The sequence below is a fragment of the Dromaius novaehollandiae genome, chromosome 20, assembly GCF_036370855.1.
Source record: "Dromaius novaehollandiae isolate bDroNov1 chromosome 20, bDroNov1.hap1, whole genome shotgun sequence".
Lineage (NCBI taxonomy): Eukaryota > Metazoa > Chordata > Aves > Casuariiformes > Dromaiidae > Dromaius > Dromaius novaehollandiae.
This window is the reverse complement of record NC_088117.1, coordinates 8,218,910-8,231,695: the sequence shown is the minus strand read 5'-3', so window position 1 is coordinate 8,231,695 and position 12,786 is coordinate 8,218,910. Positions and strand designations below refer to the sequence as shown.

The 12,786-nt window shown below is 57.7% G+C and overlaps 1 long non-coding RNA gene across 1 annotated transcript in view; it reads right to left on the bottom strand.

Annotated features, from left to right (window-relative positions):
- LOC135330379 (uncharacterized) overlaps positions 1–12,786 on the bottom strand; it is a 113,787-nt gene that overhangs the window by 20,469 nt on the left and 80,532 nt on the right. Inside the window, exon 2 of the long non-coding RNA XR_010392377.1 lies at positions 745–843. This is a non-coding gene — a long non-coding RNA (uncharacterized LOC135330379). The remainder of the gene's footprint in view (positions 1–744; positions 844–12,786) is intronic.

Below are 12,786 nucleotides of genomic sequence, written 5' to 3'. Positions count from 1 at the left end.
AAGGCCCCCACGGCCTCACCCTGATCCCGAGGAGGCTCCGCTCTGCTCTTGCTCAACCCGACACTGAGAATGAGGAAGTGGAGGAGACAGGGCGGGGGAGGCGGAGGAACGGTCAAGCTGAAGACAAACAGCCTCCGAGCCGCGCTGCTCGGAAAGCTCCTCGAGCAAGAGGGCACGGGAGCAAAGAGCGGTCCGCGTCCACGCCGGGAGCCCGTGCTGGAGACGGGCTGCAGGGAAACCCGAGGGCGTCCAGGCTCACGGGGGAACTGCAGTCGTCACCCCAACGTTGGCTCTGGAGTCTGATAACCTGAGCCCAGATCTTAAAGGAGATCTCCCGCACCGAGGTCTGCAAAGCCCCAACGCGCTCGCTGCCCGGATCTGGCTTCCCCAACCCGAGGCCGGTGAGGGCAGAGCACAGCCCTCCCGCGCCCGCCCTGCCCGGGTGCCCCGCGGAGCAGAGCCGGCGTTGGCGGCAGAGCTGTGCTGAGCCAGCGCAGCCGGTCAGCCCTCCACCGCGCTCGCTCGCACGCAGCTCTTAGCACAGCCAGCAGCTCGCTAACTCGCCTCGGCGCTCTTAAATAGCAGGAGCCGGAGTACCACGGTCATTGCAAACAGGAGTTAGCATAAAAAATTAAAGCCCCAGCCGGGTGCGAGACGTTCCAGGCGGCTGCGCGTTTCTGCTGCCGGCCTTCTTCCCGCCCCGCCATCAGCACCTCGCCTTGCCGAGGAACCGTCCCATCTTACCTGCCCTCGTCCCTCACGCTGCCGGCCGGCCGTCGCCTTCCCCATCCCATCTTTCTGATCCACGCACACAGGCTGGTCTCTCCTCCTCCTCCTCTTGTCCTGGGGGAGGAAGAATTCAAGCTGAACTGAGCCGTGCAGCACAGATGGTGATAGCCCAATAGCCCCGCGTTGATGTTCCCCTGCTAACTTTCCATTCCGCCTCGGTAGGTCAATAAATAGGTACCCTGATTTAATGCCTCTTATAGCAAACAATGTCATAGCAAAGACTTAAGGGACTTGCCTGAGGCCAAGAAGGACAAAGAGTCAGACAGAGGAGTTGGTTGGACCCAGTTATTTAAATTTTTTTTTACAAAGATCAACTTTATGTGCATGCAGACCCCACTGTGGACTGCTTGGGATGGTCAGAGAACTGCAAGTGATGACTTCGAGCAGTCCCCACGGTGTAGCAGGCCACCCAGCCCCAGGCATGCTGCCATGGGGCAGCCAAATGTCTGACATTGCCACGGACCACGTGCTTGCCCTGGCAGGCGGTCACGGCATTGCCACCCTGCTCGCAACCATCCGATCACGCTCCCCCATTGCCGGCACGCTCCGAGAGCCCGGCTAAAGCAACACGCACGCAAGGGCGACCATTGGGTCTCCTTCTACATGACGCGTGCTCTTGTTTCAGCGTGGGTCGCGTTAGCCACGGGGAAGAACACAACCTCTGTGGAAAGCAACGGACACGTTAGGTGGGGGGGCTGCAGGAGTTTTGATCTGTTTGCAAGCCCACCTTGGATCCCCCAGCATAAGGGCATGCGCGTGGAAGGTCCCTAAAGGGGCTCAGGTTACCGTAACTCAGAGGAAGAGCAGAAGGGATGGCCCGTAAGGCAAACCCCACGTACAAGCAACAACACAGGCGACAGCAGGAACCAAGACACCAAGCCTTAGATAGCTGCTGCTGGTCAGCTCGATGGCACGAGTCCCAGCGGTTCAAGCTCATGGTTGTGCACGGGAACGGGGCCGGAGTAGCTTGTGGGGTGCCGTAACCCAGCCGACACGTGTCAGCACCAGCTGCCCCCACCCCAGGACCCTGCGGGAGCAGGGCTCTAGGCAGCAGGGAAACCAAGGTCCCCCGGGTCCCCCCCAGCTCAGGACAAGCAGGACAGGAAGGGCTGTCACCGGGGTCAATGAAACCTATCCCGAGGGAAAGGGTTTGCTGTTTACGGAGAAGTTTTGCTTCCCCCTCCCCCCCAAAAAGCCGCTCCCATCTCTAATACCACAAATCCCAAGGGTGGGAGGACTGGGCCGGCCCTTCAGGAGAAGCGGGCATTGGGACCAAACCCCCAAAGGGACATTCGGGAGAGCGCGAGCCTAGCAAAGCGCTGGGGGGAGGAAACCAGCAACCCAGGGTGGAAACCCAGAGCTTCCCTTCCGCGAGCCCATCCCAGCGTGGGAGCAGGGCTGAGGAGGCCGTGGCACATCTGCCCGGGCCAGACGGTGACAGCTTTTAGCCAGAAGCAGGATCCGACAGAGGAGATGTCGTGGAAACACGGGCCAGCACTGGGACCAAGAGCAAGTGGCAATTCCAGGAGGTTTACACCCGGGCTGCCTTCGATCCCGGCGGCATTTTGCACTGAGAGCATCCCTGGGAGAGAAGATGTGCTGCCAAAACCCAAGCGCTCTGGCTGCCCGGATTTCGAAGGGGAAGGCGGGGTGTTTGCATTGCCAACTTGGTCGGGCAACTGGAAAAACCCAGACCGGAGAAGCCAGCTCCCCCCACCCCATCACCACCCCCAAAACACATCCGGCTCCGGCGCAGGGAGATGCCGGACTGGCACACGGGAGGGGGATCGCTTTTCCGCACCGGGAGGAAGGGGACACCGGGACACGCAGCGGGGGCTCGGGAGCTGGCAGTGGGGCCGAGGGAAGAGCGGCCACGCGGGGAGGGGGCGCGGGTGCCGCTCGCACGTCGCTGGTCCGGAGCACAAACCGGGCTCGAGGGGCTCCCGCGCCTCCAAACTGCCCCGGCCTCCCCGGCGGGCGCAGCCGCCATCCGGCAGGACGCACGAGCGGCGAGCCCCGCTTAGCAACGGCAGAGCACGGCATTTAAATAAATAAATACAATCTGCTTGGGGAGGGGGGGAAGGAATAAAGCTCGTCCAGCTCCTCCTCCCCTCCCAGCAACCTGTGTGCTATGCAAATGTATGCAAATGAGACATCGAAGGGAAGGCGGGGGGAACGAAACTAGCTCTCTAAACCAGCGCGGTTTTAGATGGGGAAGCGTTGGAGGCAGCTTGCTGGAAAGTTCAGGCAGAAATAGCTCTGCCATAAGAGGGACTAGCAAGGATGACTTGAGGGTACGTGTCCCAAAACGCCTTTGGCAGGGGAATCGGCTCCTGCGACGCTGCGCCAGGACGCAGCAGCAGGGCAACGCAGCCCCACGCCTCCCTCTCGTCACCCCATTTCACTCACCCAGCTTGAAGCACCACCAAAATCGCCCCTTCCCTCCACCCAGGGTCGGAAACAAAGCAGAAAACTTGCATCGCTGCTGGTTGTGATTCCCGTGGTGCGCAGGGGAACGGCAAAACCCGCCGCAGCGCGTGCAGGCGGGAGCGCAGCGACTTTGTGGCCGCAGTGCTAGGCGCAGCCCAACGCGGTGGTCTCCGAGCCCGGCCGGACCGAGCTTTCCCTCTCCGGGGTGGGCGCTTTCCCCAGGGATTGCTTCAAGAGTGACATATTAATTACACGAAGAATGGGTTCATATGAATTCTAACTCATTTGTTCCAGGCAATTTATCCACCCAAATATCGCCTCGTTCGGTAACATTTTCTCAGAGGGTTTCTGCAGAGAAGCAGGTGAGAGCTGGAAAGTCTAAAGGCTTTGGGTGTAAACACCATTTGCCTGAGCAATGCTGCTCACGTTGATAGTCGATGCCTGAGCGTTTTTGTTCAAAAACAGGAGGGTTTTTTGTGTTAAACTCTCTCTGCTCGAGCAGACATGACTGCAGCAGTATCCCCTTTCCCTCCTCCTGAAAGGGCACGGGGGTTTTACAGAAACAGCTCAGATGCTCCGAGCTCGGTGGGAAGTTTCTAACGAGCTGCCACCATTGCGGATGGCCCCGGCGGCCCTGCTTGAGCCAGCGCGACTCCCGGCAGCCCGCGGTCAGCAAGGCGCTCGCTCCCGCTTCAGCCCTTTCGACACCCGCCCCGGAGCCCTGGGGAGCCGCGAGGGGACGATGAGGGTAAGCGTGGCATCGCCCACGTGCCGCAAGACTGGCCGGTGGACACGGGGCTCTGCTTCCAACCCCACCCTTGGCCACGTGCAGGAGGAGGGTATTTCCAAAGGGCACCGCAAAGGACCTGCTCCCCGTCCACGCGAGATGACCGTCCCCTACGACCGCATCTCCAGCGCTGCTGCTGCCATTCGCAACCGCCGCTTCCCCCAGAGAAAAATCACGGCACCCGCCGCTGAGACGCCTTTCAGCCCGGCGCTGCTCGGCCGTCGCCCGTTGGGTTGCAGCGACGGGGGGTTATCAGGCTACGTCCAGCCCCACACGTCACCCCCAAACCTTACGCTTGCAGCCGCTACCTGTGACCCCCTGGCAGACGCTGCTGCTTCCTGGACCACGTGCTCCGAACGGAGGTTCGTTGCCGATGCTGCCTGCTTGGCTGCAGCGTCTTGCAGTCTGGCACCAGTCTGCTGTTTTCGCTCGACAACGCAGATACCTCTATGCCAACCTCGCCGGTTATCCCCACGCCACAAACCCAGTGCTTGACTTAACCTGGTCCATAACATAGGGACAAGTTTCAGCAAATTTCTTTCTCCCTTGTATTTATTTGAGACTAGAACAAAGCATTTGTCCCTTCTCCATATTTTTCTGTCTTTTCATCCACCCTTTTTTACCATATTTCCCTGACGCCTCTTCAGGAGCTGCTCCAGGACCAGGGGTCTCGCAAGCACGGCATTCAGTGCACGTCCAGAACGGCGTCACACAAACCTTCGCACCACACAACAGCCCGTTCCAACAGGGTTTGGTGACTCTAACCTAAAAACACAGCTTTCCTCGGACCATCCCAAAGAGAAAGGTCCCACGATGCATGCTGTGAGGCGTCCTTGAGTCCCACATCCAAGGGGATTTCTGGGATGCAGGTTTTCTAGCCGCAGCCCAGGGAAGGGACAAACCCAGTAATTCCCACGCAAGCGAGATGTCAGTGCAGGGGGATGGCGAGCGGGCTGCCAGACTGGCCAAGAGCACTGTAAACAGATTAAACCCACCGCAGCCAGCCTAAAAGCCAGAGTTGTCCTCCCATCGCCAGGCTTTCTCCTCCAACCCTGCGCTGCTGTCCCCCGCCTCGGTGGCCTTGTCCATGCACGGACCTGGCATGGCTGGGCCACCGCCAACATCTCTGTCACCACACCAGGGCTGGAGAGACACCCAAGACACCAAAACAGGGCAAGGGAGGGGGTGACAAACGAGGGGGTCGACAAACGAGGGGGGCTTTCGGCTGCTTCCCTTGCAGCTCCGGGTGCCAAGCGCGGCGCTGGCACAAGAGGGGCCACGGAGGCCGTGCGAGGCAGCGAGGCCGGGAGCGGGCTGGTAAATGGGGACCAGCTGCTGCTCATTCGACCCCTTCCCGGGTCGGTCGCGTCTCCGCAAGACCCCTCCGGCTCCCGCTCCCGTCGGGGAGCTGCTCATTTCTGCTCCTACCCGCACGGCAACGCTCCCCCCGGGCTGCGCGGCACGGGGGAGACCTGCTGCAGCACACGCGGGCTCGGGGCGGCCTTCGCATCAAATCACCTCACCCTAAAAATAGCCCCCGGTCCTAAAAATATCCCTCTGGCCTCGCGGGCAGTTATATGCGAAGGGTGGTGTTGGAGGGTGGGAATTATCTCCCTTTCTCTTAGAGGCTAAAAGCAGCCCTGCAAACCCGTGGAAATAAATGGTGCAAACTAGCTGGGATTTCACGTTCTGTGATTAAGGACTGAGGCAGTTTTTCCCCTCCCCGGGCTGATAGAGCACGCAGCGGATGAGGACAGCTTTTTGCGTGCTGCCAGCAGCTGTGATATGCGCCTCTGCCGTCACCAAGCCGAGAGATTATTCTCTGGATCTCCCAGGCTGTTTATCAGGAACACTCGCTGCTGCAGCCGCTAAACCAGCTTAAATAGCAAAATTAAAAAAAAAAAAATCACTTCGCTAACCTCGAAAGGAGAGAGATGCAGGAAGGGGAGGTAGAAGCACCTGGGAGGCAAGTCAGGTGCTTAACAGAAGAGCCACGTTCCCAGCTCGGGGCGCACGGCGAAGCGGCCTCGCTGCACCCGCCTGCAAGCGGGCAGCTGCCAGCCTCGGGCGGGCGCGTGGCTGGGAAGCCCAGCGGGAATATCGAGCAGGACAAAGTCAGCCGAGCCTACGCCGGCCCTTCTCCCCGCCATCACGGGACAGTGCAAGCAGCGGCAGTGATTTCATGCCGCGTTTGGGGCATCCCGGGTGCTGCACCCCAAGGCAGAGCCGTAGAGCAATCCCCCTCCTCGCCGCGCTGGGACGGGGCAGGGAGCAGCACACATCAGGGCTAAGCCACCAGCGCAGTCCCCGATCCAGACTCACGGGAAGCACAGCCACGAGGTCTCATTTCCTTGGGCATGCCGAGCCTTTGAAGATCACACAGCAGCTAAGCACAAGGCAGGCTTTCAAGCAGCCAGCGCTGTGTAGCAGTGGGCCTGGGACTCCCCGGGGAGCAGCAGCTGTAGGTCCGGGCTGCTGGGTCAGATTCTGCCTCCGAGCTGCACGAGGGTGGAGGAGGAGCAGCTCTTTCGGCATCACGGAGAGCAGGAACGCACTCTCCCATGGGACGTTAATTAGTGCGTGGATCTGAGCTTGGAGCACGACCTGCCCGCCCCGAGCTGATGGGGTGCTCGCTGGTCTCGGGAAGACGTGGGTCATCCCAGCACGTGCCCCTGCTCCGCTTCCCCTCTCAACTTCTCCCGCTCTGCTGGAGATGGTCACGTCTCTTGGTGTCATGGGCATGACACCCATGAGAGCCCTGTTTGGATGGACCAATCCCTGCCCTGGTTTGGAGGCAGAGCTGGATCCTCCAAACATCCCACAGATCCCCCTGAAAGAGCGCAGGGCTAGCGAGACCCTTCCCGGGGTTTTCCAGCAGGCAGGGAACACACCAGCCACTTGCGTGAAAGGTTAAGACCACTTTCCAATTAGAGAGGCAGGAGCCACCGCAATAAAGCTCTTCTGAGGGGATATTAATCAGGGCATCTTCCTCTCACGGAAATGCAAATCAGCAGAATGGAAACCTGAGTGATTAGAGCCATCAGCAAACAATGCAGGGCCTTCGATCGGAGCTCCCCGCCCGGCGATTTACCAGCACACGAGGGTGGAGGAAAGCTGCCTTCCCCCAGGCACCGGGGACCCAGGCCCGGGTGCACACGCCAAGCCCCTGTCACCAACCTTATTCGAGTCTGGCAGTTTTATGTTCTCCCCTAGAAGGACAGGGAAACCACGGGATCCAGCGGGAATGTTTAGCATCAAATTTTCAGGTCAACGTTGCAAACGCCGAGGCAGTGCTACCAGTTGGAGAAAGCCAGCCCCAAGCCTTCCCGCTGGCTGCAGCCTTTCTGGTCTCTCCTCTTGCCTCCTCCCAGGAGGAGGGGAGCGGGACGAGCTGCCCCACGGCCACCTCCCACATTGTCCCATCGCATTCCCCAGCGCTGCTCCCTGCCCTCGCGCGTGGGATGGGCTCGTCGGCGGGACGTTGCGTGGACCGAGGGGCAGCGGCCACCGAGGGGAGGCTGGAGGGACCCAAGCAGAGTGCAGGGACACGGGTTGGGGACTTGGCAGAAGAGATGGTGAGGAGGGGAGCAAGGAGGGCAGCGGTGGTGAAGCAGAATGGAAGGAAGGGTAGAAGGAGAGATGAGGGAGAGCAAGCGGAAGAGGAGAGCCGAGAGCGAGCGGGGTTGCAGGAGATGTGCAAGGAAGGATGGGAGAAGACAGCGCGAGGGAAGGAGGCAGGATGGAGCAGCCAGCGGTAGCTTGTTCCTGGGTTTTCTCTGGCACTACAGTCTCCAAGGCCCCCTCGGGAGCCGGCGGGTGTGTGCTCTCCCGCGTGCCGTCCCGGGGAGGGTAGGCCATGATGCCGAGGCAGGGGGCAAAGGCGAAAGCAAGGCAAAAAGGGGCCGAAGCACGGGTCGAGGCGCGGGGCCAGGCAGAGCACCTCCCTTCCCCGGCGCGGGGAAGCGCCAAGTCCGGAGACGGCCCTTCTCCTCGCGGCAGGAGGCATTAGATCCAGCTGAGCTGCTTCAACGCAGCATGCATGTAAATCAGCCGGACAGGCAGAGAGGAGAAAAACAAGGGGGATGAGATAAGAGGATAGAGAGAGAGGCAAGGGGAGGAGGAAGAGGAAAGAGAAAAGGGGAGGGAAGGAGAGGAGCAGGTGTGGAGAGAAAGAGAAGCAACGAGAGGGCAAAGGGAGAAACGGAGAGGGAGGAGGAAGAGGGCTGGGAAAGCAGGAGAGCAGCGGGAGGGCAGGGAGATGGGCTGGGGTAGGTTTCTGCACCGCACGGTCCTCCCCAGCGCATGCTGGGCACAGGCAGCCGTGCGTAGGGACTCCCGTCATCCCTGCGCGGGGTGCATGGTGTGCACAGCCAGGCCGTGACACAGCCCAGGCTGGGGCAGCTGCGGGTGTCAAAACCCCGTTCCTGCACCCACACCTGCAAATTCCCAGGGCACCCACAGCTCCGAGTCACTGCGTCCAGGTGCACCAGCCCTGCGGCCAACGGAGCTGAGCTTCCCTCGTTACGCGATGCTGCAGGTAATTACTGATGCCCCGCTAATGCCAAATTCCCCATGCCTTTTCCTATGGATTCTGCCCTCCCCATTAACCCAAATCCACAGTGCCAGGCTCGCAGACCCACAGTTTTCTTTCCCTTAGTGCTCATCCCTGCACTGCTGGCTTGTGTCTGGGCAATAGTGGGACATGCTCGGGTCCCCTGCAGAGGCCAGGCTGGGTCCTGCCTGTGCTGGGGGCAGTCGCCTGCCACCTCCCACAGCAGCAAGCTCAGCACGGATGCCAGGGATGCTATTTTGTCAGAGGACCCATCTTTCTGACTGGACTTAAAGCCCTGGTCTTAAAGCTTTTGGGATCAATGAGCATTATGAAGCGACTTTTTGGCCATGAGGGGGATTTTGGCACCCAGTCTGACAACCACACAGGTAGCCAGAGTCTGTGATCCTAAAACCCCCCCACCTGGAAATGTGATTCTCTTGTATCACCTGTCCTGAAACCTGATGTGCATTTAGTATGGAAGACATGCTGGATACCACCTTGGACATGACTGCATTTTGGGGATGAAATGACATAGACACATCCCTCATCTAAATCAGGAATATCTTGCAAAACACAATAAATAATTCCTAATAAATATTGATTTGGCATGGTCCCTTTCAACCAGGCAACTCATAGGCAAAATGGTATTACTCTAAAACCCCATGCAGACAATCAGCAGCTCCATGAGAACTTCTCACAACGGGGCAGGACACAAGGATCTCCTGACATCAATGTGCACTAAGCAACCAATGCTGATGCAAATGCCACATACTGTAATCATGACATCACCTTTAATTACATAACTAATGAGAATGTGACCACATGCAGAGTCCTAACATCACCAGCAGCGCTGGAAAAAGGTACAGAGTAGGATGATCAAAAAATGAAACCATGGGAAGAAGACTTCAGCCAGGAAAACAAGTAGCTAAAGAGGCATATTTGTGGCCTTGAGAAGTTGAGCCAAGATTGATTGTTCACTGCGTCTCCCAATAAAAGAATTAGGAGATATCCAATAACATTAAGAGGAAGCAGGTTCAAAAGAAACAAGAGGAGATGGTTCTTCACATGGTATATGGTTAAGCAGTGGAAGTCCTTGCTGCAGGGCCCTGGGGATGATTAAAGTTTACATGTTTACAAAAATCAACTAGACAAATTCATGGGAAATCCATTGAGGGCTGTTAAAGACAAAACACCACGCTGGCTCGGGGAGTCCCTGAGCTGCTGCTGGCGCCAGGCTGGGAGGAGGGCAAGGAAGGCGTCACGACACGGTTGCCCCAGGGCCACTGCTGGCCGTCGCTGGGATGGTGCAGGGGCTGGCCGGCCCTTCACTGCCGCCCCACACGGCAACTCCAGTCTTTACGTGCGTGTGGGCACAGGCTGGATCCAAAGCCCGCTAAGGCTGCAGATGTCCTCTCTCAGCCAGGGTGCCGACATCGACCCCATGCAATCCTGAAATCCCAGCAGCCCAGTGTACTGGCAGCCCAACTCCAGAAGGTACTAAACCCCCCAGGTTGCAAAGGCCATAAGAGCAGGACTACTCCTTGCTAACTGAAAATTCACCCATTAATGTTACCATTTTAACGCAATATGGAGTCACCCTTAGCATCATTCAGTCCAGCCCCGGGTTACCCCAACGTCACTCTGCCAAATGCCGTGTCCCGGGGCCCCACCAAGCACCAGGCCAGACACACAGGTCTGTCCCTCAGAAGAGCGGCCGCACGCTCCCCCGAGCGCAGCACCCCTTACGCACGCGAAGGCAGACGCGCAGAGTCCCTGCACGTAGCAATACCAATTAAACCAAACTACAGCGCAGAGGGGCCTGGCAGAGCTGCATTTATCAGCCTGCCTGGAAGGGGCTCGAGCAAGCTGTCCCCCTGGCTGACGGATTAGACAGCAGACAATTAGGTTTCAGACACACACACACAAGCACACGCAAGCACACGCGCGCACACAAATCCTTTTCTCCATCCATCTGCAAGGCCAAGGCGGCTGAGCGCAGCTGTGCGGCTGTCCGGTGCTTCTGAAGCTGCGTGCAGCTGAATAAGAAAGAGCCCCCACGCCTCGGCTTTCAGCGGCCGCTCGCAAAATGAGCGAGAGGTCCCCAAAGAGATGACACAATTGCAATGGAAATGATTAACCCTTGGCTGGCTGGTTTCTCTTCCTCCTTCCCGCTCCATGCCGCGCAACCCGCGGCAGCCAGGCTGGTGGCACACTCCCGCTCTTTGGGTTTCAAGGACGAAGCCGGACCAACGTAGGACTCAGCTAACTGAGCCGTCACGGGCAACGAGCAGCCTCATGCATCTCTGCTCCAATGTAACCTGGGCTCTTTTGGAGCCTGGATCGTTTTAGACACATCCCTTCACTGCTATCAGATTCGGGAAGGTGTCTCGCTCTCCACACCACTTCTGCAGATGTCCCACCGATAGCATCCCCTCTCGGCATTACAGCCAGCGAGGTGCTTGTCGACACCAGAAACTACAATTGCCACCTTCAAATCCTAGACAAAATAAAAGCCAATGTTACTCCCCGGATTGTCCCTTTTGAGAGCTATTCAGAACAATAATTCCATACTGGAAAAATTAATTGAAACATTAAATGGACAAGATAGAAATGGAACAACTGGGACAGCTTCTAAAAGGCAAAGCATGCATGCTCGCTCTGGGAGAAGATTTCTGATGGAATCAACAAAACAATGGATAAAGGAAAATCAGCAGATATAATTTATTGGGATTGTCCTAAAGCCTTTCATAAAATCCCACATGAGACACTCTTAAGCAAACCAAGCGTTATTGGGTGAGATGTAAAATATTGTCAGGGAGCAGGAAGCAGCTAAGTGATAGAAAACAGCGAGTGGGAGTAAGTGGTTAATACCCCTACCTGGAAAGAGGTTAGAAAAAAGAAGGTGTCCTAAGGACAGCCACCAGATCTGGCATTTTGAGCCCATTTGCTGAGCATCCAGACCAACGAGGTGGCAGGACCAGGTCGCAGGAGGCGGCTGAGGTTCACGAGGGGCTCCAGAGAGTCCCCGTCTGAGGGGTGAGAAGGCAACGCAACAGCAGGGCAATGGCAGCACGACAGGGCGCAGGGGGACGTGGACAGGCAGGCACGAGCCCTCGCGCCCCGCGGCGAAGGGCAGGGGTGCGCAGCCTTGCTCCAAGCCCCACTACTGCCGGCACTGGCAGGAGGAAGAAGCTGCTGGGGCACTTCTCCCACCGCAGCCCATCGCCCACACGTACCCTGCGCGCAGACCCTCCAGGGAGGGCTGGGACTGGCCAAGGGCTCCCAGCGGTGGATCTCCCCCGCTTTGGCAGTTGCACAGCCTCACCCCCCAGGAGAGTCAGCAGAGAGACTCGCATGAATCACCCAGCCCAGTTTAGGCATCTACCTCCGGATGGATGAATCATGCCCCGGCCGTTTCACTCCACCAGCCGTACTGGAAGTCTGGATGTGCAGCTCTGAGTGGAGAGCTGCAGGTAGGGGAGGTGGATTCCCACCCCCAAAGTCCCCAGGAGGGTGACACTTTAGGAATACCAAGGCCTTCACAAAACAGCCCCAAAGTCGATCACTCCTTCCTCGCTTCCTACAGTCAGACAGTCTGTCCCAAAACAGCCCATCCTCCCATCCAGGCAGGGTACCGGGGCCATAAGCAATCCTCCTTCCCTCCCTCCACCACTCGCAGATACTTGAGTGAAGATAAGCTGAACATGACACCAAGAAGGACCATGTCAGCCCCTGGCCTTGCTCCTCACAGTCGCAAGCCTTGATCTCCCCGTGTCCTTTCAAGACGTCTTTCAACTGTCCATCCAGAAAGGAGAAAGCTCAAACACAAAAGCTCACATCTCAACATCCTGCACTGGGTGCGTGATAACCTGGGGAGGGAGGATCCTCCTGAAACACCATCCTCAGCAGCACAAAAAGCATTTTAAAAACAATACACAGTGTTTTAATTTTTCTTTTAATTAGTTTATAAAGACAGGGAAATCAGATCAGAACAGCCCATCTTAGATGCATGGTACCCATCCCACAAAGGCTTTTTCATACATGTTTCATACATTTTTCATACATTTGTGCCTTCCACCAGGCAGAAACACAGCCAGCTCGAGGAACGCACAAGCCCAGGTAGAAATGACCACAGAAGTAATTCAGCCCATCCCTGAAATCCATACAAGCAATTCCTTGAGGTATATTTTCACTAAATATACCAAGAGATATAAGCCATAGTGTTACA